The sequence below is a fragment of the Nyctereutes procyonoides genome, unplaced genomic scaffold (genome assembly GCF_905146905.1).
Source record: "Nyctereutes procyonoides isolate TBG_1078 unplaced genomic scaffold, NYPRO_anot_genome, whole genome shotgun sequence".
Taxonomy (NCBI): domain Eukaryota; kingdom Metazoa; phylum Chordata; class Mammalia; order Carnivora; family Canidae; genus Nyctereutes; species Nyctereutes procyonoides.
In genome coordinates this window covers 26,956,603-26,982,956 of record NW_026575047.1, presented here as the reverse complement: position 1 = coordinate 26,982,956, position 26,354 = coordinate 26,956,603, and the positions used below count along the sequence as shown (strand labels likewise).

The window sequence follows — 26,354 nt, the reverse complement described above, 5'->3', positions numbered from 1 at the left end:
AAATTTTTGTAGAATTTGCAAAGTTAAGCCCTTTAGTTGCAAAGGTTTCAGATCATTTTTGTTTCTCTCTGCATCCTTTCCTACATCTTCTTTTCCCTAAAGGTATTGCTGTTGACAGCCTCAATTACTACCTCTGAACAAATTCAGTTCATTTCTGATCAGTTACACTGATCATGTGTCCCCCTTAAAGAGCCAGAGGTGCTGCTGCCTTCAGGTCTTTTGGCAATTTATAGTCTGTAAAGGTTTCTCTTTTCCTTAATCAAGTTATTTGTTCTCTCTGTAAATAAATAATGTGTGTACAATCCTAGTTATTTCATAAAAATAAGACCTTGCATCTTTGAATTACCACCTGGCCAAGAGACAATTGAAGATGTCTTAGGTCTGGTCCTGTCTGTAGCCTGCATATTAGCTCCATGGTGACATCTCTTCCCCAGAACCAGACCATCCAGGCTTCCATCCCTGCCTGGCCATTCTTTAATGGCATGGCCCCAGAAAAATTGAGTAAGTTTTCTGAGCTTATTTTCTCATCTGCAAAAATGCTATAATAGCAGTGGACTTTTTAATCCCACAAGAATACTGGGAAGAGCTGATGAGCTAATATGTGGGAAAGCCCCTGGAGCAGTGCCTGGTCCCAAGGGAGCACTCAGTACATATTAGTTGAAAGCACTTTGCTAATTTTGGTTCATTTATTCATGTACTTACCATATATATAGTTACTTACCATTGTGCAAGACATACATAAGGAGGTGACAGTGAAATTAAGGTGACAATTGAAATCAGATGTTGTACATATTCTGAGATTACAGTAGCTAGCATCTGAGTGCTTATGATGTGCTCAGGCACGGCTACATCTGTACATGGGCCATCTCACTTAATCTGTAGAATCATCTCTACATATATCACTGTCACTATTCCCACTCTCAAGATAGGGAAACTAAGGCAAAGAGGTAAGAAGGAACTGGCCCAGATGACCAAGCAACAGAATTGGAGTAGATGCTGCAGGCAGCCTGACCCTAGTGCACCTGTTTGACCATCATCTCCAACACCTCTAGGGGTACCCATTGGCACTGGAAGCAGACAGGTTCCTCAGGATGGATGGTCACGAAAGGCTTTTGGAGAAAAGAGTGCCTGAGCTCAGCCCTGAAGTTTGAGCAAGGGGTGCCCACTCAGAGGAAACCTGAAGCTGGGTGCCTGGTGAGACGCCAGTACTGGATGGTAAGCATGAGTCCAATATGACTGGCTTTGCTGTTAGCTTGGGGAAATGGATTCTAGCTGAGGTTCATTAAAACTCTGGGTAACCCTAAGTGTCTTAAAATTTTCAGCTGGGGATGGAAGAATGAAATAGCTGTCCTCCCTATGGCCTGTAGGCTCCTTTTTACATAGGGCCATACCTCATTTATATTTGCAATCAAATACTGCATCTGACCCATGACTAGCACTCAGGAAATTGTTGACTGAGTGAGTGAATAAATGAATGAATAAGTAGATTAATGACAGTAGCCAAGGTGGGGAAAAAAGTAATAAAGACCAGATTTGTGGGAGAGCTTCTGTGTTGGTTGAGGATGCACCAGGCTTGGGAGTGCAAGGTGGGGATGGTTTGGCTTCCCCACACCGTGGCACCTTCAAAAGTAGTTTGGATGATTTGGGAATTCTTGGAAGTAGAACTCGGTGGTTACCAGTTACTAAGTGGGGGTTTCCCTGGCTGTGGGTGGGGCTGTCTTTGGTGGGCTATTAGGTGTCCTATGACTAATTTAGCATCTAGTGTGAAGCCAATTCCAAAGAATGTTGCTTGTTTTCATTTCTCAGAAAGCACATTTCTAAGTGAAGCCTTAAAGGCTCGTGGGAGTATTCACAGCCTGGAAGGTGTTGGGATCTTCTCCTGCTTCAGATTGTAAGCCCCTTGAAGATAAGAGCCGGGACTTGCTACTGTCTTCAAGCCCAGTGTGATTTGGAGTGTGAGCTTAGCCACTGTCTATGGGCCCTCCTGTGATACTCAGCTGCCAGAAGCAGACTGTCGCCTAAGGAGGGATGGTCACAAAAGACCTTTTGGAGAAAGGGAGTTCAGTCTGAGGAACTCAGGCTGAGTTGAGCCCAAGAGTTTGGGTAGGGGGTTCCCAGTCAGATGGAGGAGTCTTGAGCAGGGGCCAGGATTGTTGCAGAGCCAGAGGGTGGGTAACTGCAAATAGTTCGGTATGGAGGGACAGGCTGTGTGAGGGCTCTCCGTGGATCCGAAAATGTTGTCGACCTGCTGTGTGGCCTTCAGCCCACCTCAGAGTCCACTTGCATCTGCAGGAGGAAGTCCCCATCTACACTGACAACAGCCTCCTGAGTTGCCCGTGGCCCATGCCTCCCTGTCTGGGTGATTTCTCTGGAGCCTGTGGGCTGTGGGGAAGTGCTGGGGATGAGAAAACCCAGGGGTGATCCTCAACCTGTGAGGGACATGCATTGGTGGATAAACACCTCAGCCTCCCTATCTTTGATGAGGCCACTCTGCAGTGGGTTTTCCGTGGATCTTCAGAGTCCACAGAGGGATGAAGCCTCGGCTGCCCACAGAACTCACCATTCAATAACAACCCTCTCTTTTTCTTTATGCACACTTTTTGCTTTGTGCACAAAAACAATCCATCCCCAAGTCTTTGTCTTAGGGTTCGCTTTTGGGAAAACCAAAGTATGATTCCCCTGTGTCATGCACATGGTTGGTGCTCAATAAATACTGATCGATCCCCATCCCCCCAGAAAATGATTATCACTAGAAGCACACAGAAATGTTAGTGTCCACCTGTGTTGATTCACTTGACCTCCTGATGGGGCCTTCACTGTTCTGCTACATGCTGTTCATGGTCCTCTGTGCAAGTCCGTCTCTGCTCCCTGGTCCTGTCATTTGGAGGCGGTGGTGCTCTCCTCCCATCCACAGCCAGCTTCTCTCTCTGTCCAGTCTAGTAAAATCTCAGAGGCTGACTCAGGCCAGCTGCATGGGGATCTGGACTATGGGGGCCCAGGATGCAGGACAGGTGGCCAAGTCTTCACAATCGGGTGCCCTCAAGCTGTCGTCCTCACCTATTCCTGATGCTTGGTTGGGCTGGGAATGACATCTGCCCTGGGATCCTCATGAGAGTCTCAGTTATGCTAAATTTCTTGCTTGGCTGCTCTGCTTGGATGAGGCTTGCAGCAACACCCTGACCAGGGGACACCATTGCTGGCAGCTATCATTGTTTCTTCCTCCCTCGACCCACCAGAATCAATCTGCTTAATGATCTGCATCTACCCAGGTTTAGGCCCAAATTTTTGAGGAATCGGGCTTTAAATCTGGAATCATATGGACTGAGGATTAAACCCCACTTCTGGGGCACCAGCATGGCTCAATGGTTGAGCATCTGCCTTTGGCTCAGGTTCTGATCCTCGGGTGCTGGGATGGAGTCCCACATTGGGTTCCCTGAGGGAGCCTGCTTCTCCCTCTGTCTGTGTCTCTGTGTCCCTCGTGAATAAATAAATAAAATCTTAAAAAAAAACCCCACAAATCCACTTCTACCATTTACTGACTGGATGGCTCTGCTGCACAAGACACATGGTCTCTCTGAGCCTTGGTTTTCTCATCTGTATAATGGTGATAGTAATACATGTTTCAAAGGGTTATTACAGGTAATATATTTAGGGTGCTCCATTTTTGCTTAGCACATAGGAGGTTCTAAGATTTTCTGTTTTTTCTTTCCCCCCTCGACCCACAGCTAGTTATGCCTCCTGGCAGAGAATGTCTGAGTTATGACTCAGGACACAGGCATCTTTTAAATGGGTCATTGTTCTAATTGCATTTTCTTAGATTCTAAATCTATTTCACATTAATTCATAACAGAGCCAATTAAATCCACCAGTTGTCTTATATTTTGTATTCTTGATGCTCTGGCATTTATGGCCTCACAGACCAGGGAGGGACTGCTCCTCCTAAGGCTAACCAATTTTTAGAGATGGCAAAAGGGCTCACCTGGAAGCATGACATTTTTTTTTTTAAGATTTTATTTATTTGAGAAAGAGAGAGGGGGGAGAGGGAGGGAGGGAGGGAGCACAAGCAGGGGCGGGAGGCAGGGGCAAAGGAAGAGGGAGAAGCAGGCTCCTCGATGCAGGGTGCATCCCAGGACCCTGGGATCAATGACCTGAGCTGAAGGCAGATATTTAACCACTTAACATAATCGACTAAGTCACGCAGGTACCCCAGGGAGCATGACTTTTATGTGTAAAGTCCAATCCAGAGCTCAGACCCCCAAAATAAATCCTTTATCAAACTCTCCAGATCTATATTCCTCGTGCCCTAAATCACCCCAGCACCAGTGACCTGACAACTGGGGACAATCCCTATGCCCCAAAGCCTGCTGGAATTATTCAAACTAGCCAGTCTTGTGCATGTGGACTTGCCTTCCCTTTCTTTCTTTCTTTCTTTCTTTCTTTCTTTCTTTCTTTCTTTCTTTCTTTCTTTCTTCTTTCTTTCTTTTCTTTCTTTCTTCCATCTTTCTTTTCTGCCTTCCCTTTCTTGTGGAAAACACAACAAAGTTTCTGGCTTCTTTTTCCTCTCTCTCCCTCTATCTTATAGAGGCAACCATGTGCTTCCCCAAATGGCCCTGGATGTCACATTCATCCCTCCTCTCAGGAAATATAAGTAATAAAGACCTGTGAGTGCTCAGCTGGTTATCAGCCGGTCACTTCCCACAGGTACATTTTGAGACAGTCCTGCTCAAATCCTTTTGGGAAACAAATGAAGTGCACAGATTGTTATTAGTGATTAGAATCCCCTTGGGTACAGATTTCTTCCTAAGACACTTTCAATGCCTTGGCTAAGAGAGTGCCAGAGCCAAATCTTATGGCTCACGACCTGTTCTCATGATCTCACCTGTGATCCTTGGATGTGAAGGGTAGATTCCAATTCTGTTTGGATCCAGCACCTATTTTGTATTTTTTGAAAACTATAAAATAAATCTATTTCTTAAAAAAAAAGAACATGCTCTGAAACGATATAGAGTTAAATGTGAGTCCCTCTTCATAAATCTCTTCCTTTGAGTCCCAACCCTCAAAGAGTCCAACCAACCATATTGTATGCACATCCTTCCACACTTGTTTTATTCTGCACAGATATGCACACATATCGAGATACATTTCTTTCAAGAAAAGGGATCTGAACAGATCTCTTTTCTGCAACATGTTTCTTCACTCAACAATCTTTGCTGAATGTCCATCTCTGCCCAGAGCTCTGTGGTCTGAGTAGACTATGACTTATATAGGCCTTCTTCTCTTGATGTACATTTAGGCTGTCTTTAATTTTGTGTCACTTCAGCTGCTATTTCTGGAGAGGTCACTGTACAGCTACAGTGGCTGGCGAGGCCCTCCAGTCTGTCCTTGGATTTCTCCCTGACCTCAGTTCCTGTCATTACCTCTTGTCTCCCTCTGCCTCAGTCACACTATCTTACCTTACTGTTCCTCAAATATTCCAAATATATTCTGACCCCAGGGCCTTTGCATGGGACTTTGTCTCTGCCTGAAATGCATGTATTTTAGACTTTTACAGGCTCATGCCCTCACCTCCTTCAGGCTCCTGCTCAAACATCACACATCTGAGCCCATCCTGCCCCCAGTATGAACTCCCCCTGTTTTGGCCCTGTGCCCCTTCCCAGCTCTGTTTTTCTCCTGAGTGCTGTGTCATCCTCTGAGATAGGGAGTGATTATTGGTTCATCTTTTGGAAGGTCCAGGTCTTATTTACCGTGTCCCCCCATGTTTAGAACAGAGCTTGGCACATGGCAGGCCCTCAACAAGTGTGTGTTTACTGTGAACAGCCCTGCTTGGTGCTGGGGCTCTCACATCATCTAGTTGTTCATAAGCACCCTACGGAATACATGGGTTTGCCTCATTTTAAATGTTGAGGAAACAGGCTCAGAGAGGTGACCTCTGGTGTTCCAGGCTACACAATGAGGACATTCAGTGGAATGGTGGTTTTCAAACTCAGAATTTCCAGGGGATCCTCTTAAATCTACATGTGCAGGCCCCACACTACACATTCAGAGTTAAGATCTTTAGGTGTAAGGACTGGGAGTTTGCCTCTTTGCCTGCTCCCAGGGGATTCTGAGGAAGGCCAGGGCTTGGAACCCTGTGTGTTTCAGCTTGCCCAGAACGTCTGCTCCTACCCTTCTTCGAAGCTCCAACAGCCTAGGCACCGTGGGTTCTGTCCACAGGAGAGGGTCCCGCAGAACGCTCTGAGGGATGAGTGTCAGATGCTCCTGATTTTCAGTGGGGGAACTGAGTCTTCCCAGCAAGCTCACCATCCATTTCTGGGCTTTTAAGCAATTGTTAGGATTATTTCCTTGTCAGGGAGATGGGGTGGGGGTGGGGGGATAACAAACTCCCAGGTCTTGGCATGCATCTATCTTCCTGGTTATTCTCACACCCACATTTATCATTTCATTCAAATCCCTCTTGAAAAACCTGTTGGTGCTCTTTTTATATACTAATTATTGTTTACTGTTCGGTGCTGGAGAAAGGAAACAGGCCCCCAGAGAACAAAGTGGGACTCCCAGAAGTTCTTGGCTCTAAAGCCTCTTTCCTGACACCCTGTGCTCTGTCTGCAGATACCTGGGAACTTTCTGTCAGCACTCCACCCTGAGCCCCTGCCACTGGGCGTCCCTGGAGAGGCTACGGGAAGGATGTGGATGTCCTTTAGGGGCTGTGGCAGGGTGGCAGGTGGCTGTTGCAGGGTGCAGTGTGGCCCAGGCCCTGGAGCTGAGGCTGCTTTCCCAGTCAGATGAGAGCACAGAGCTGAATGAGTGGAGGACTTGGGTTGAGGCTTGATTCACAAATGGCTCTGCCACTCTCCTTGGGGCTATGATGTTGGCTGTCTCTACTCTGGGGCTGTGATGAGGAGCAAATGAGGGATGTCAGGTGAGCGCTTCTAGGTAGACACAGGTGTGGACCTTGAGGTGAATAGATGTGCCATCTCAGTCTCCTGGCAGGAGAATGAAGTTGAGTTTCTTCATGTCTGGAAAAACGGAGAGTTTGGGAATTTCCAGAGAAGAGCACTTAAATTCAGCTTGGTGTCTCCAGCACATTGGTTAAATTTTCACTTCTTTTTGCGCCAGCCAAAACTTTCTCTAACAAAACCAGTTAAATTAATATCACTGAAGGAATATTCTAGAATCTCTGGTTAACTGTTCTTAAAGTAAATCCAGGGTAAGGATCTGGATACTCACGAATACCTTTCTGTCCCTCCTTCCTCCCCTCTCCCCCATGCCTGCCTGCCTGCCTGTATTCACAAAGTCTTTGTTGCTACAGAGAGAGCATGAAATTCAGTCAGTCAGACCTGGGTTCAAGTCTTACCTTATCTACTTGATTCTTTTATGTGTCAGTGTTTTAATGTAGAAAAATGGGGATAAGAATACCTACCACTGGGTTTTGAGGACCAATAGCAATAGTAAATACTCATAGAATACTTAGTCTATGCTCAGCACTTTACCTCCATTAACACATTTAATCCTTGCAATTATCCTATAAGGTATATACTACTATTATGCCATAAATGATGAAACAGGCAGTGAGAAGTTAAAATAACTTTTCAAAAGTGACACAGCTAGCAGGGAACAAATCTATAACTCTCACTACTATTATTTTCATTAAAAAAAGATTTTATTTATTTATTTATTTATTTGAGAGAAAGTGAGTGGGGGTTGCTGGAGGGGAGGCAGAGGGGAAAGGACAAGCAGACTTCATGCTGAGCACCCAGCCTGCAGTGGGGCTCGATCCCAGGACCCTGAGATGGTGACCTGAGCCTGCAGTGGGTCTCGATCCCAGGACCCTAAGATTGTGACCTGAGCTGAAACCAAGAGTCTTATGCTCAACAGACTAAACTCCTATTATTTTAATTTATTCTTGCACATGGAATTCTGAATACGAACTTACAAAGGCTAACTGTGTTAACTATGTCGACTAACTATGCTAAACCAGAACAGATTTCTTTACCTGTCAGTAACTTCACCCAAGTAGTGGTACTTCTTCCTGCTTCCTTGTTTCTGACTTCCTCGAAGAAATCCAGCCTCACCTTGTTGGTAAAGCTATCATCCTCTCCTTTTAAATATATGATGTTTATTATTTATAAGGTATATTTGCATATATCTCATTTGACTTTTAATAATGCTTACAGTTATGAGACACAGTAAGTATTGCTCTTAGCTGCCCTTAGAGATAAGGAAACAGCCTCGTTGTTTAGGGCAGGGAGCCCCATGGGATTCTCAGTTCTCTTCTGACTTGCGCTGGTTTCTGGATCTTGAGTTGGGATGTTCCTGCTGAGGCTTTGACTTTTGTTGTTTAGCAAGAATCCATTCCCTCTTCTGGAATAGCCTCTTGATTTTCCCTTGGGGACCTTTTTTCTCTCCTCCCTTCAGAACTGGTTCAGGTGAGGTCTACCCATGTGCTAGCCTTTCCAGGGTGTTACGTTGCTCTGATCACAAGGATTCATTCAAGGGAGAGTTAGTGACTTAAATGAGTTCAGAGAAACTCAACCATGGGAATTTTCTGCTGGGATTGCTGAGCTACAAGGATGTAGACCTGTGACTGTTGGTGACCCTATCCACCATTGCAAGGAGAGACCTAACCAACAGTGAAGTCAACTCAAGGAAAAGCAGAATCAAGAAATGTGGAAAGACAGAGTTCATACCCTTAGAGTAACTGGATCCAACAGATGCTGAAGCCAGAAGATCTACCAGAGATTTTAGTTCTATGCATTAAGAAATCTCCTCCCCCTTTTTTTTGCTTTGAAGTCCCTTGAGTTGGGTATTTTGTCACTTTCGGTTGAAAGAATGTGAACTGATGGATCCCCCCCCCCCCCCGCCAAAGAGATTGCTTCTTGGCAAGTGGTAAGGGGACACTGTGGCTAATTATTTTTTTTCCTTTTTTGCTGGAATATTGGGCACTGATTAGGTGCCCATAAAGATTTGTTAACTCATTAATCATGAATTCAGTGAAAGATGGGATAGTTATTGAGAAGTTTGAACTATTATTTAAAAATCCTTGCATACTAGATGAATACTCCCTTTCTTGTGATATCCAGGGAAATTTGGAATGACTTTTCTTTGGGGTTCTTTCCAACTTGCTTGATTTCCCACTGAGACCAACTGTAGTTCACATGGATTTGCACTGGAGAAAGTCATATTTTATTTTTAGTACTGTTTACTCAAATTCTTTACTAAGAATTTTACCACTTAAGTATGAAGATCTGATCTTCCTGGACTGCAAGGTGGACCATCTTACCCCTCTCCCTTCATGGACTCCTGCTCATTCACAAAAGGAGCCCCCAGCCATGAATATATAGATTTTAGGGAGGATACTAATGTCATGGTCAGTTTTATGTATCCTCTTGGCTAGGGTTCAGTCCCCAGATTTTCATCAAACTTTCATCTGGGTTTTGGCATGAAGGAATTTTGCAGAGGTGGTTAAAATCTATAACAAGTTGACTTTAAGTAAGGGAAGTTTTTTCTAGGTTATCTTTGTGGGTATAATTTAGTCAATTAAAAGGTCTTAAGAGCAGAGCTGAGGCTTCTCTAACAAAGAAGAAATTCCATCTAAGTACTGCAGCATTTCCTCATGTCTAAAGGTCCTAGTATGTTCTTTCTGGAGGCTGCCCTATAGATTTTGGAATCTCTAGACAATCTTCACACAGAGTACAATTGCTTACCATTCATCTATTAATATGTATTTTCTTCTACTGATTCTGGTTCTCTAGTTTAGCACTGACATAGACAAATGACAAATGCTCCCTGAAATGGTAGACAGAATGGACATGCAGGGGTCATGTGAGAGTGGAGGTGAGACCACAATCTTTAGAGTTCCAAAAAGCTCCTGTCACATCATAAGACTAAGAACCCTGATCTTCTGGATAAAGATCTTTAAAATGATGTGCAGTTCTCCATTACCGGTCCCTACTGACCACTTCAGCTTCCTTTCTTGCCTCTCACTTTCTCACTTTTTATAATCCAGGATTATCAAAGTGCCTGGGTCCCATGAGACAGTTCATGAAAATTTCTATGGGGAGCAAAGAAAACACCCCAGAACTTTCTGGGTGCTCCAGACAAAGCTCCTTACACCCCAACCTTCAAGCCTCCATAAACCTGTCGTGGTTCCTGTAGACCCCACCTCAATCCTCCCTCCCACTTACAGACTCACCTCCATTCTCTACCTTGAGACATCAGGGGAGTATTGTCACATCCTTTATGCCACTTCATGTCCTTCCAGACTTCCAGGCCATCACTCATCTTGTAGGCTCTTATCACTCTGATCCCTTTTCTCTGATCTCCCACACCTTTCTTCCCTGGTGCCTCTTAGAATACAAGGTCACTTATCAACAAAATGCCCTGTATCCTCACCGTCCTTTCTGAATGTCATCGTATCTTCTTGTTCTGACTGCAGTTTGGCTGTGCCCTGAGGACACCTCTGTCCCCATAGCACACTCACGTGGTGGCTGTTTTCAAACCCCCAGTCCTCATTCCACTGAGCCTGGATGTGCAGTAAGGCCTTCTTGCCATTTCTAGACCGTTCATCCCCCGCCTCCTTCTGCCCTTCCAGGGTCGAGTCTCACTCCTGTCATCTGTTCATGACACCCACCAGTCCTCCTGTTGACATCATCTACTTATTTACTTCACTACCCTCATATCTTGGAGATTTCAGTTCCTGACCTCTGTTACTCTCTCTAACATCACTGCCATAATTCTGGGTGGTTCAGTATCTCCTTAGAAAACCTGTCACATACCCTGGCCTCACAGCCCCCTGACCATTCTTTCTTTCAATGGTCTTGTCTCCCACTCCACCTCAGCCTCTTATTCACATGACCATACAGAGAACTTATTACCTATAACTATGGTATCTTCATAAACTCAGGTTCTGCTTCCCACCAGCACTTCTTTTCTGGCACTCCATCCAGTATCCCAAATCCAACAACTGTTCGATTTTACTCGGACACTACCATTTTCATTCTATACCTTATTCAAGTCTTCACCTCTTTCCTTACCCTGTTTAGATTCTATGATAATGACTTTCTGGAATATACCAGTGACTCACTGGCCTCTCTTTTGCTTTGTTGAATCTTATTTAACTAAACCACCACTTTGGCTAGATGCTCTAGAGAAAAACGCACAACCAGGCTGACTGCCCTCTCCAAATATGATTGTGTACCTCAGAAAGGTCCTTGATTAATGCTGCCCATCAATTATACTGTATTTTCTCATTTCATTAGCCATCCCACTCTCCTTTATAACTATGTCATACCTTGTCTTCTATTTTAAATCTCTAACAGCTCTTCTTCCATGGTCATCCTCAGTGAATGACCTTATTTCCCATTTTATTCAGAAAATAGAAGTAATCAGAAGGCATATAAGCTCCCACCCCTACAGTGATACCCCCTTTTGTGTGATATGTGGGTATGCTCTGCCATTCTCTTGTTAGAATGAACTGTTTGTGCCTCTATCCCAGGCCAACCTAATATCTAGATACAGGATCCCATCCCCTCTCCTATCTCCCCCTCTTCCCTTTACAATGCCATCACTCCAGCAATCCTCCTCTCTGTTCTGCGTACATAACCTGCTCTCTAAAGGTCATTTCTTTCCTTCTATCACTGCCTCTCTCTATAGCAGTATAATAATGTAGAGAGATTAAATATATATACATATTATACATGTAAATATAGAAATTATATATGTAGTTATATATATATATAAATAGTAATAAAATAATGTATAGGAGCACTACATATAAAGTAAATTTTGTGTGTACTAATATGTATTACTACATATACTATATATAATATTACTACATTACTAAAATGTTACCTTTTCCAAACACTTCTCTCTCTAGTCACTACCTCATTTTGCTCCTCCTTTTTATAGTACACTCCTTAAATAAAGTCTCTAATGACTCTCTACAGTTTCATTCTTCTTGTTCTCTCTCAAACCCACCCCATCCAGCTTCCATCCCACTGCTCCAATGGAAACAGCCTTTCAAGGCCATCAACCAACAGTCTCAGCCAGTGGTCACGGCTTTGTCTTTCTGGTACCTGATCTGTTCCTCGTCCTTCTTTCATTCATCCATGAGAAACCACTGTCTCTTGGTCTTCCTCTTGCCCCTTTGTCTTTTTCATTGCCTCCTTTCCGGGATCTCTATCCTCTTCCTAATCTGTAAATGTTGGAAGCCGAGACTCAATCTTCAGATCTCTTCTTTTCGCTCTCAACTCTCTTTCCCTTAGGTATCCCAACCATCACATGGCTTGCAAGGTCTTTTTGCAGCTTACACCTTCCTTGTGAACTCCAGACTTACTGACTAGACATCTACATGTGTATATCTCATAGGCATCATGAACTTAATACAGCTGGCATTGAGCTCCTGATGTCTTCCTCCTAACCTGCTGCCAGGTTCTTCCTCATGTATTTGGTAACAATTTTTTTTTCCGATGCTCAGACCAAATACCTCGGAGTTGGACTTGATGCTCCTCATTCTCATGAATCATACCTTAGTGCCAACTCTTTGTGACTCTCCTTAAACACTGTCTCAAGCATCTCACCCTTCTTCTTCACCATCTCTACTGCTGCCACCCTTGTCCCTTTACATGTTAGTTCTTGCCTAAGTTATTGCAACCATTTCTACCTGGTCTTCTTGCTCCTGGCTTGGAGAGTGCATTCAGCAGGCAGAGCACTCCTGTACCACTGTCTGATGGTGTCTCTTCTTATGCAGACTACAAAGTAAAGGCTTAGAATGAGTCACAAACCTTGGATGGGCTGCCCCTCCCTACCATGTGACCTCATAGTCTACTCCAGCCACATTGTCTCTCTGCTGTTCCTCAAGAATATTCCTGCTGCAGGATATTTGCATACACTGTTCTTCTTGCCTAGAAAGCTTTCTCTCAGATATATATATATATATATATATATACACACACACACACACACACACACACACATACATACATACCTATAGTTATAACATCATTACCTGTATGTATATGTGTAGGTAATGTGTGTCTGCATGTGTTCACGTATATCTACACCTACATTTGCATCTGTATCTATATTTACATCTGTAACTACACTGTCTGTATTGACCATCATCTTGCTTTATACTCAGATTTCACTTTCCCAATGAAGGCTCTCTGACAACTCTTCCCAAAATTACAAATCCAACCATTCCATATTCCCTTCTTTGCCTTTTTTTTAACCCATTACCAGTATTTTTATATGACATACTATGCTTTTTATTTATTTTGGTATCATCTGTTTTACCTCATGAAATGAAAGCTCTGTGAGGGCAGGTATTTTTGTTTGTGCTTTTGGTTGCTGAGTCCTAAGGGTATAGAATAGCATCTGGCTCATAGTAAGGACATGTTTTTGTTGATGAAGTAAATAAATAAAAACTACCAATGATGATAAACAGTATTTGGTTGGGATCCATGATTTCTCACATCTAAGTCTTCAATTAGCTTGTTTTTGTATTAGCCTGCCTCTCCCCTCCCACCCCCAGTCCCCAAAGAGTCCCATGCACAAGAGACGAGGCCAGGAAAAAGAACATCTTGTTACAGCTAGAGCTTTGGTCACAAATGCCAAAGTAGGACCCCATAACCCTGATGAGCTGGGCTGGGATGCAAACATCCTTCCCACATTCTGGGGGATATCACTCTGATTACCGGGAAAGGCAGGTCCAGGGAAAACAAATGCAACAGACAACTTTTCCATTGGCTTTCAGGTCTAGTTTTGAACAAAGCAGTCTGGTATTTCAGCTTTCTGGCTGGTGAAATAAAATGCCACAAATAGAAATGTCCTTAATAAAATTAATTACATTTTATTACTGTGCTGTGATGGGGTTAGTCTGCCCTCAAGCAGAGCAATGGAATGTAAAATATAAGCTGTGAGGTAGTAGATTGTTTTCATAATTTTTATGCATGTCCATTTTATTTTGGTCTGTGAATTCTTTATCAACCGAGCCTGCTATTGTTGTTGAAATAATAATAAGTTTGACAAGTCTGCTGAGAGCTCGAACAGGGATGATGTCATTCACCCAACAATCCATTTCCCAAACAGAGTCTTAGACAGGTCTTAGAATTTAAGTCAGAGCATGTCAGTCACTCTCATGCTTAAAACCCTGCAATAGCTTCCTGCATCCCTTGGGATAAAGTTCAAGTCCTTTGCAAGGCCTTAGATGAGCTTGATCTCCACTCCCTTCTGACCTCACATCCAGCATGCACTTTATTCCAGCCACCTGGCATCCTCCTACTTCTGGAATGAACCAAGGGCCATCAATCATGCCTTCTCTCCAGCTTGTTACTCTTCAGCCCAAAATGCTCTTTGCCCAGATGCTGGTGTGACTCATTCCTCTTTACCTTACTGGTCTCTGCTCAAGTGTTGGCTTTCTGTGGCCCCTGCCTTCCCTGACCCACCTTTCTAAAATAGCACACCTGCCTTCCTCTTACCCTCTTCCCTCTTCATTGTCTTCCTTACCTCCTGACAGGCACATCTTTTGTTGTCTTTGTCTCTCTAATCCTCAAGTGGACTGTAGGATATAGAGGAGGAAGTTGGTCTGTTTTGATATCAGCTTTGTCCCGAGTGCCTAGAATAGTGCCAGGCACTTTGTGACTATTTAATACTGGCTCCCCATGACTATACTGATCTTATGGGTGACCAGAATTCTTAAAAGGCAAGCCAAAGAGACCAATACTTACAAGAGAGAGAGATTGAAAAAAAATTGTTCAAGAAATCTCAAACTCCTAACCCTTGTTCGTAAGAGAGAAATTTCCTCTTGGGAACCTTCAAACCTGGCTGAATCTGGACCTGGTCTATCCACACCCATGATCCTTCCCATCATGTTGTGGGCAAAGGGTAGTAGGGCAAGCAGAAGGAGAACCTCTGATCCCCTCAGAGGTCACTACCTGCTGTGGTCTGTCAGCCATCTGCCCTCAAGTTTGAGCATGAAACCTTCCCAAACTGACCCTTATGATTTAAATAATCAAAGGAAGACAGTCTAAATCTGAAACATTTGGAAGCTAAGAACCTGATTTGGCCCAAGAAAGCTGATGCTTATTAAAATCTTCAAAGGGCAAACATGGAAACGATCCATGTTTTAGATTATCTCCCTCTCATTTGTCATGTCTGGAATCATTTTTACAGCACTGAAATCAAAAGCTCTAAGAGTTCAGCTTTCTTCCTCCACACACCTCTTTGCTGGCAAGATTCCAGAACATTCTCCAGGCTTGTGGGTCACAGAAAGAGAATATGTGTGGTCAGAGTCTGCACTTCTCTGACAGTCTGCACTTGAGCCAAGTTATTTTCAAAACTGAGATGAGTGTAGAGAGGTCGTTATAGTTTAGAGTTTAAAATAAAAGTTTCGGGAAGGTTCATGTATTTCACTTAAAATGCAAAATATATGGCTGGAGTCATGGTGGCTATTTTTATGTGATGTCTTTTAGAGATAAACATTTGCTATAGATTTCAACCTGTCAAAGGAAAAAGAAGTAAATATAATTTTTTTCCTAGTGTAGTGCTTTCTCCATGATGAGAACTGGGCTGGGTACTTGCAGTACACATTTAAGCAGCTCACTGTCCTTATCTCAAGCAATAATCCCATTTCCAACCTCCTAGAGAAAAACAGAGCATGATCAGGATCCCTTCAATTTTTCTACCATCCCTAATTTATCCACATTCCTATCCATTCTCACTTGCTTCCTACCAGTCTCAGTTGACACTGATGTGAGGCAGCACCCATGCTTGTTCAAAACCAAGCCCACCCCTGGGGGTTGTTTCAACCTACTGCTTGCTTCTCTTAGATTACCTGGTTCTGATACCTTCTCTTATTCTCTACTATCTTCAACTTCTACCCCTGGCTGATTACTTTCAGTCTGTTTCTACGTTGAAGTCTTTTCCACTCTGAGATAACCTTCACTTGGCTTCCTTGACCCACCTCTAACTACCATACCTCTCTGTTCTTCCAAGGAGACTGGACAGTGAGGTCAAAGGCAACTTGCAGGACCAATAAAGGGTGAAGGAAGCAAAATAACTTTTTCTAAGGGTACCTCAGAAACTGCTACCTGAAGGCATCTGTGCTTAGGAGTAGATGGGAATAACTATTTCCAAACTCTACTAATTTGAAGGGACAACACTTTAAATAGATTGCCCAGATTTCATTGGTTTCTAGAGTGTTCTGGCTAAGGACAACTAGAAGCTGGATATTGACCATCAGGGAGAGGTGAGGAGGTGTGGAGATGTGTATGCACACAAATCTGAATGAGGAGGGGGCTATATACAGATAGTAGAGGTTATAGATGGTTTCAATTTCCTGCCCAGTGACTGGTTTTAAGCCTTTATGGAGAGGGTTGTTAATATCAGATGTTGAAAGAAATGTTTCCAGGAAAACTTTTCAGGAAGATATTACCAGTAAAGATTTTAATCTCTGGGTACAAGCACAACTACTTTGGAGCCAGGTGACTCACCACGGGAAAGTGGATTTCTCTTCATTTCTGCCCAGAACTTAGCAACACTCTGGCTGCATGAAGACAATCAACTTTGGGAAAACAGGAGATTGCATCCACTATTCGAATGTTACCATTCTCAAGTTGGACCTTAGTGGTTTATGATTTGCATAGAGGACTATGATTTGGACCATGATTTACATGGTGACTGTTGTGTAGGAATTCATGAGCACATGTGAGTACAGCACAGAAACACTTGGGGGAAGGATCTCAACGACAGAAGGGAGTGCAACATTGGTTTGTTGACTTTGGGATGTCTGCATCAGTATGCCTACACTGGTGAGGCCAGAGGACTGAAATGTAATCTCAAGGAGGGCAGGGATTTTTGTCTCTTTGGATCATTTCTTATCCAACAAATAAGTATACATTCAATGAACATAAAATGAATTTGGCTTCATTCTGGCCAGGAAAAGAGGTGGTGAGCTGGATATTTAGTTTGAACAGTGAGAAATCAAGTAGAATCCAGGAAGAATTGGCTACATTCAGGCTGAGGTATGGAAGAGCAATGGCCTCTTGTCAAGAAAAGTGAAAATGAGGTGAAAAATCAGACGGGAATCTGAGAAGGTCATACAATTCATTATGCATTACGGTATAGTACAAACTGACTACAATAGACAGGAAATGCTAAAACAAGCTTGGGTATATCATGTGTTATTTTGAGTGGCACATCTAGCACATTATCTCAATGGTCTTTATATCAACCAAGTGATATGGGAGGGGCTGGGATGTTCATTAATTTTTCCAGGTTAAGATGGGGACAATAAAGTTAAATGGCTTGCTAAAGGTGACTTTACAAGGTTCACTCATATGTGAACAAGAGCTAATGACTTTGAGTTGCATTCTATCATTTTTTTCTACCTGAGATTTTGGCTGATGGATGGATTTTGACTTGGCAAAGCAGTGGACTCTTTTTTGGTTTGTTTCATTTTCTCTTTTTAATTTTGCAGTGGTGACTATGAGGTGATAAGCCTTAAATATCCACCTTTGACTGGAAAGGTTGGAGTGACATGGGAAGATAATTAAAATGGAAAGAAGTGCATTTTAAGACCTGGCTTCAGGGATTAAGATGAGGATAATGTATTGAAACAGCTGAGAGTTTCTGTGCAGGCTTTACTTCACATCTCAACAACACAGAACAAATTGCACAAATTCTAGGAATTATGTCCCTTGGTAACAAACACTGGTCACTTTTTAAAATGTCACCAAATGGCTCTGTTGACTGTTTTGTAACAAGTCACAAGCAGATGGCACTTTGAAGTGTATGATGCAGTTTGGAAAACAAAATCACTTGGACATTTTTGTCTGGTTTGCTAAGATAATGTGATGAAGCCCAAAATGAAAGAATCTTGGCGTGCATTGATAGAGCAAGGCTACACACCATTCAGTGGATTTGTTCTAATCTCTTGCAATCAAAGAACTGATTTTTTCAACTGTTAGCTCATGAAGTTTATGCAATTGCTGAAGAAAAGGTGCAAAGCAAGAGAGAACTATCATTTTTTGAATGCCTAATGTAAGACTCTTTATATGATATATAGTTTACATATCTTATTTAACTCTCAGGTAAAATAATGGGTTGCTATTATTACCCCTACTTTTCAAAAAAATTATTTATTTATTTTGAGAGAGAGGGAGTGAGAGAGAGAGCGAGCAAGCCGGGGAAGGGGTAGAGGGAAAGAATCTCAAGCAGACTCCCTGCTGGGCAGGGAGTCCTATGCAGGGCTTCACCTCATAACTGTGAGTCATGACCTGAGTGGAAATCAAGACTGAGACACTCAACAGACTGAGCCACCCAGGCACTCCAATTATCCCTGTTTTAAATATAAGTTAATGAAGGCCTATAGACATCCCATACCTAATTAGGGTATGAACTGGAATTTAGACCTTGATCTGACACTTAGAACCATTTCTTCTCCCTGCTTTCTGGTACTTTGGGTAGAATCCTGCCCCTACCTGCCCTTTACGTCTTTAAAAATAATTTCATCCTCAAATTTAAGTACCAAAATAGACACAACTAGCAAATGTTTATGTAAGATTTATTTATGTATCAAGTTCCAAATTCATTGCTTCCAGAAATAGGAAACTGTGGAATATTTTGACAAGTACTGTAGGTTTGACTCTCTCAAAACCTACCCCCCCATCCACCTTCCCTATGCTTTTTTCTGTATTAAAGGTGGAATACACAAACTTCCAGATCTCCTTGTACTGAGGGGTGCCCATATACATGGGAAGTCCTGGAAAAGGGCTTCCTTTTCCAAATAGAAAAGCAAAGTTTGGCAAGAAGGTTTTTGCCTTCCTGCCTGGAATACGAACTTAACACCTGTAGGGGCAGCAGATGTCTTGTGACCATGGGCACGAATGCCACATGCTAACCAACACAAGTGAAGCAAAAAGATGGAAGGAACCTGGTTTCCTGGTGACATCTTGAAATAGCTACATCATCCTTGGATCATCTATCTCTCGGCTTCTTGTGTGGGAAAAATAAACCCCTTACATGTGAAAGGAACTAGATTTTCTGATGCTTACAGATAAATGCAATCCTAACTGATCATATGGTAGCCAGAATTTTAGAAGACATTCCTATTTTCTAACTATGTTCCATTTTTATGCCAGTTTGATCCTGATTTGTAGTTTAGAAACATTAGAAATATAGCCATTAAATTAGGTAATAGATTCACTGGAATGGTATTCCTTTGGTTGGGCACAAACCAGAACAGAGTTGGGTTCCCTCCCTGATTATTGGGAAGAGAGCAGCAGAACCTGTGATCTGAATGACTGTGGTACTTCCAGAAAGTCTGGATATCCATCACTCCAGCCAAAGCACTCAGCATGGAGTCAGGGAGGAAGAGTAGGAGGACTAGACTTGACATGTCACCACCATTTTGCCCTGTATGGATATAGAGTTGGCCTTTGGTTGGAGAAACTAGAAAGGACCTTGAGAAATCATTTTGTCTTTCTCTTCACCTTGGGGAAGGACCACACTGAAGTTATACCAGACATATACGATAATCAATCGGGGTTTAATAGACCTCCAAAGAAGACAGTTCCTCAGCCTCTTGCCTCAGGAGGCCATTTCAACATTAAAAAACTTACAGAACATTCTTCTCTTACTTAAATAGAATGTGTATTGCATGTGTGTGTGGGTGTGGGGGGGGGTGGGTGGGGGTGGAGAAACCCTTATTTTCCTCCAGCATAGTGCTAGAGTGGGTTGTGCAGCAGGGCAGTCCTGGATTCAGGTTGTCCTGCCACTTCCTAGCTGGTGCTGAACCTTGTTACTTAACTGCACCAAGCTTCAGTTCCTCATCTGTATAACAAGCAAATAACAGCCACACAAGGGTCATGATGAGGACCTCATATATGTAAAATGCTAAGAGTAGTAACTGTCATAAAAGTGCATGCACAACAGTAGCTTCCTTCCCCTTCTCTCCCCTCAGGATGGCAGCTCACCACCATCCTCTGAGTGAGATTGCTCTGAACCCAAAGGAGCATCACTGAATCAACCCACAACCCCCTCTGTCATCAGCTAATTAACTTCAATGTCCTAATCTCATCCTCTTTGCTCTTATTTTTCCATCCTTGCATTTTAGCTTTGGGCTTTGTTTTCAAAACAATTTCTAGAAACGTGTTTGCATTTTGGAGAAACAACGTTTTTATACATTAAACAGAAAAATATCAGAGCTGTATTTGGAAATTGAAAACATTGACCTGTGTATTTTGTGTTGCCGTGTACACAACATTTTCTTTCTAAGTCGTGGGTCCATGAGGCCATTTATATTATGGTGATAAAGGCATAATGGAGTAATGAGACACTCATCTGTATTGTTACAGCCAATAATATTCTGGCTACAAATAGTTGGCTGATTGAAAGACAAAGACTCCTCTGGTACAAGTTATCTGCACTGTGACCTTCGCTATGGAGAGATGTTGTCTCAGACCCAAGTGAGGTTTGCTGTACCATTTTAAGAAAGGAAACATTTCAGACCATGGATTGTTTTTCAAAGCTGTACACATGACTCTTGGCTAATAGAGCGTTGGATCAGCCGACTTTTGGCAGCTTTGAGTGTTGGCTGCACTAACATATGTACAGTTTCAGACTCAAAGCCACACATGAAGTCATTGTGAAGCTGCACAATTCATCGCTAAAAATCTGCCATGCGGTGGTTCTTCTCCTCTCCAACAATGTAATCCCTAGGAATTGTGATGATTTGAACTTTTTAAGAATTATTAATTAATCTTCATGCACTTAGGGCCTACTGATTTATCTTTGATGAGAAAGAACATTTTGAAAAACATCCAGGAGATGGGATGAAAGAATTAACTGTAGTATACTTTGGTTCAGAGATTTTTCTCTCCTCCTTTACATTACTCCTAGCATCTGATGCTGAGATGAGGAAAGAAAACGACAGAACAGATTTTCAGGTCTAAAAGGAGTCCTGTGGATTTGTCATGGGTCACTGTATCTCATCACCATGCTTTATTTTCTCTATTTCTTCTAGAGGTATGAAGAGAGAGACTTGGGCTTTTGTTCATAGCTATATCTAGAATAATGCATGGCATGTAATAGGTGCTCAATAAATATTTGTGGATTGAACAGACCAGAGCTAAAGAGAAAAGGAATCCCTGTTGGTTGGGCACCATGCTGGGTTGTTTATATCTGTTACATACACTTGAGAGGTAATTGATGCACTTGGAGTCTTGTGGTCAGAAAGTGATCAAGCCAGAATTCAAAACCATGGCTATTTCCCTTCAAATGCTGATATTTGCCACCACCGGAAATTATTTCCAGCGTTCAGTGGTTCCTGTTCCGCCACACCCTCTGTAACCTCTTTCCGAGGCAGCTGAAGTTCCCAGCACATGTTTTGAGAACACGTTTGGCTTGCCTCTATCTGTGCAGCAGTAGTCTGCAGAGAAATCAATCTCATTATATTTTATTCAGCACCATAAATGCTCCAAGTTGCTGGTTTCTCTGTGCAAAGTTTATTGAGTAAATTTCTCATATTACACATATAGCTCGCTTTATTCTAATATGGTGATGAATTCTACTGAGGTGTACTGATTTAGAATAAAAAGTCGACAAAGAGAAGGAAATCTGCTCGTGCAATCAAAGGGGCTGACAACACAAAGCTCAGATGGTCACAGGACTTGGAAGGTGATGTGTGCCGAAAGATGAAGAAAGCACTGAGATATAAACAATACAGTAAATAACTCTGAAATGAGGTTGATTCTGACCACAGGGTAATCCAAAAATTTGAATGAGGAAAATGCCCTGTCTCTTATACTTGGCGGAACTTTTTACCTTTCTTCAGGTGGATATGGCAATCTTCATGCTTTTCCAGATTACAGAACAGGCTGAGGAGAGTGATTGTCAAACTTTGATGTACATCTGATCCTCTAAGAATTACTAACAAAGGGGCCCCGAGCCTGCTTTAATTAATGAGACATCCGGCCAGGTACAGGCAAGGGCCTAACTGATGCTTAGTATGGTCATCTTGCCTGCAAGGGGCAGTATGGGCCTGACCCCCATCAAGAGCATGGGGTCCTGAAAAGACCACAGGCCTGGGAATTCCAAAGTCTGCCCTTAGTTCCCAGTGCTGCTGATTTCTAAGTGTGTGAGCTTTAGGTCTTGAGCTTGTTTCCCTGTCTGAAATCTTCTTGGGCAATGGTCAATCACTTTTACCCAGAAGACACTGTGAGAGCTGGAAAAGTATGCACACAAAAGAACACTGGCGCAAGGGAAGCTGGTAGTAGTTAAAAACATGGCCTTTCTCCACCATGATGCAGCCAGATCTCTTACTCCCAAATCCCAGCCCTGCCAGTCATCACCTGTGTGGCTGTGGGCGAGTTCCTTAGCTATCCCTAACCTCAGTTTCTCCTACAAGAGTGACAAAAACAATACTTTGCTTATATTAACTAACTCTCAACCTTCACACCAGTCCCATGGTTTTTACCCACATTTCATAGTAAGGAAACCAGGGCACAGAGGCATTAAGTGACCATGCATGGGCCACTCTGGGATGTGCCCCAGGTGCTGTGGTTGCAGAGTCAATACTCCTAACCAGTGAGTTGCCCGCTCCTAAGACCACACGAGGTAGGGTGAGCAGAAGGACAACTGCATGGTGAATGCTCAGTAAATGTGCCCCCATATTTGGATAATTTCCTTTCACATTCCAAATATGTATCTCTCCATTTTATGTTCTATTGCATCCTACATGTCCTACAGCCAGTGCCCAGACTTATTTAATTATTGTCACAAAAATGAAAGCTGGCTTGGGCTGCACAGACTACAAACATGTTAATTCTAGAAGGGGAACATCACCTCACCTTTTGTTTTCATTGCTTTCAGCAGATTAGGTATATAACACATAGCAAAGGCGAGAAATTAGAGATCTCCTCAGACTTAAAGTTGCTCTGGGGTAGGGGTGAGGGCAGCGTCCACATAGGAAACAAGCTGTTATAAATTCCTAGTAGCTAAAAATCCCTTTTCCCTGACCCTCTGATGTGCTTTATGCATGTGCTGGCGCCAAGGCACAGAGGAGTTAAGTAACTAACATACTGCGAACAAGACCAGTCTCGCCATCACAGGGCATCAAACCATGAATCAAGATTGTTCAAAGGCAAGAAAGGAAGCCTGATATCAACCGGAGTTAAGGGCAGTTGTTCTTGTGCTCAGGGGAGCTTTCCAGGTAGTAGAAGAACCAAGATGAGAGTGAGCCTTTATTATTCAAACTGGAATCAAGCCATAGTGCAGGTTACATAGTCTGACGGTGGGGCAGAGTCTGAGATCTTGGGACATGAGTTCCCTGCAACCATAGGGTTCTTGATAAGGGACCCTTGGAAAAGGACACTTAAGTTCCTGGTGAAGCTGTCGGGTCTCAGCGAACAAAGGTTGATTAAAACAGAGCTATTTCCTTCACATTAGCTCTATCCCTGTAATTACTTCCCAATCCCTAACCACAGTCTGATTTAAGATATCTTTAAAAGAAATACAGTCCAGTACTATGCATTATGTATGAAACGAAGCAATCCCATCACATAATCACTATTAATACAAGTTTTACCAACCACAGTTTTACCAACGCAGCTTAGATGCTTACGATCATGTGTTGCAATGAATGCATTATCCTCCCCACAGCAATGTAAAATGTCGAGCCCACTTGTTTAATAAAACAAAAAGTATAGAAATCAGCACCCCAACGCAAACTGAACTGAACACAAGATTTATACTTGTGCGAGGAAATCTCACCGGACAGTGTAAGCTTTAATGTTTCCCTTTTTCCTCGATTAAAATCCTGTAGTATATCCAAACGAAGGGAACACCTTAAATTTGAATTATGTAGGCCAGACCCGATGACTCTTCTGCTTTTCAGGGTGAAGCCTACACAAGTGTCCATGTCAGCCTCATGCTCCTCTTGACTATGGATCTATAACCATTAAGGAGCAGAACTGCCAAGTCAAGGGCTCTTTTAAAAACTAACCCTTCCAAAGCAAAGCCGATTCTGACGACTTTCACTTTCTCTCTCTTCAGCAGAAGCATCCCCCAGAGGAGATGGTTCACTGAGTAAGCCCCAGTCAGTAAACACCCCCAAACCTCATAGATGAACAGAGAGAGGACAGCTCAACACCGACGTGAGCCAAAAGACTCATCTGTGGGAGAAAAAAAGCCTGAGGAAGCTCACTTCGATCGGGAGAGAGGGCTGTTTACTTACATTGCTCGCAAGACCTTCCAACAGCTGGAGTCTTTGAATTCTACTGCGCACAGATGTGGAGCTTTCACTCGAAATCCCCTTCCCTTTGGCAGCGGGGAGTATTCATAACTCTGTGGGGCTTCAGATTGATAAGTAATTTCCTGATTGGTTTCAAAAGCGTTCTCCCAGGCTTCGAGCAGTAGCAGGGAGAGAGGGAACACGCAAGGCCCATGACGTGCAATGACGCTGTGGCCTGCACAGACCTCTTGTTTGATCGGGCTTGAAAGAAGGATCTGTCGGCCTCACCAGCAAAAACAAATATCTTCCTCTATCTGTTGGCTCCCTCCCTGAATCATATTTGGGAAATAGCACAAAGAGTCCGGACAATATTTGTTCCAATATTTGTGGTTGCTTTCTTACCAGCCACTTTAGAGAACGTTCTTAGAGACCATGCAGTCCGGCCCCTTTGGTTTACCGTGGAAGGAAAGGAAGCCTGCGGTTTACAAGGCTCGGTCAGGGGCACATTGAAAGTGAGTGAAAGAAGTGGCACCCAAGAGCCTCCTGGCCAGCATGCCAGAGCTCTGTCCCCTATAGGGAGGTGGAGGTGGACACAAAGGTTTGACATCTGGCTCTTGATCTTTAGAACACATGTCATGGGCAAGGTCCTTCATATTTCTGAGCCTGTTTCTCACAGGTGCAAAGTGGGAATCAGAATAGCAGTCATCCTTGCATGGCATCACAGTATGGGGATGGCTATGGGAGAGACTTTTTAAGGGGGAAAGCCACTATACCACATACGGGATTTTGTAAGGAGGACTCGATCTACATGCTTCTCCTCTCCCTTCTTCTATTCTCACAGTCCATTCAGTGTTATTTCATGTTCTGGAAGAAGCCATACTGTGAAGTTTTGGGGGAGGAGAATGTTGGTCAGGGAATAAGATAGGACAGGAAGAAAGCCTTTGGCTTAGGAAAACCAGGTCAAGATCAGATGCAAAGGTAGAGCATGTCTTGACATTCGCCACAGAAAGGACACTGGGTCTGAAATCAGAAAATCGAGGCTTGGCTACTGCCTCTAACACTTGCCAGCCAAGGAACGCCATTGAAGCAGTCCAAACCACAGTTTCCTCTCTGGGGGCATAAGCCCTGTCCTGCTGGGCTTGCCTAATTTTGCTGAGGTGAGATCAAATGGAATCTTGATGGCTATAGTGCTTATCAACCTTTGCAGGCTTTGAAATTGTGAGGTAGTATTTTCCAGCATTCAGCATAGCATTTCATGCAAAAAGCAGTGTTGATGGAATGGTGCCACCACCTCTTTCCATTTCATCTGTGGTATTGGCTCACACCCCTTGGTGCCAGGGATCCCGGGTTTTTGGGCTTTTTTCCCTTCTCCTGTTAAGGAGTATATTTTGCATTTCTTCCTTTGTCATGCTGTCTCTTGGTGCTGGCCACTACTGGTCTTTCTTCCGTCTCTCATGCAACAGTAAGAATGAAAACAAGGAGAAAATACTTTACTCAACCACACAGAAAATTCTCCATAGAGTTTTGACACATGCGAGGCTGTGTGCATCTCGGGAGTAGTCACAGCCAGACAGCGATGGATCAAGATCAGCCTCACTTATGAAAATGCTCAAGCCCCTGATCCTAATCAGTTATTCCATTACCTTCCTTTGCCTTTTCATAAATTCATTCTTGGATGTCATTGCAGTTAAGATTTGCACTACATCATCTGTAAGAGGAATTTTCTGACTGGGCTTTGCTGTTGCTGGCTTGGGCCACCATAACAAACTATTATGGACTGGAGGTTTAAGCAACAGAAATTAATTTTCTCAGTTTTGAAGGCTAGAAGTCTGAGACTGGGGTGCCACCATGGTTGGGTTCTGGTGAGAGCCTTTTCCCTGGCTTGTGGGTAGCTACTTCTCACAGTGTCCCCACACGATGGACCGTGGGAAAGATCTCCCTCTCTCTCTCTCCCCCTCTTCTACTTCTTCTATTTTTTTTAAAGATTTATTTATTTATTTGAAAGAGAAAGTGAGTGAGCAGGGGGAGGGACAGAGGGAGAGAAGGTTCAAGCAGACTCCCTGCTGAGCATAGAGCCCAATGCAGGGCTCCATCCCATGACCCATCAGATTATGACCTGAGCCAAAAC

General features: G+C 43.2%; 1 protein-coding gene across 4 annotated transcripts in view; it reads right to left on the bottom strand.

The window, feature by feature from the left end:
- Nucleotides 1-26,354, bottom strand: part of C1QTNF7 (C1q and TNF related 7) — a 106,058-nt gene that overhangs the window by 48,923 nt on the left and 30,781 nt on the right. For 2 of the 4 annotated variants that reach the window (XM_055326896.1, XM_055326895.1), the window contains exon 1: nt 24,230-24,444. The exons of the other annotated variants lie outside the window; for them this stretch is intronic. The gene's annotated coding sequence lies outside the window, so the exon portion shown is untranslated. Of the gene's footprint in view, nt 1-24,229; nt 24,445-26,354 lie in introns of those variants that run through there. 4 annotated transcript variants of the gene reach the window in all.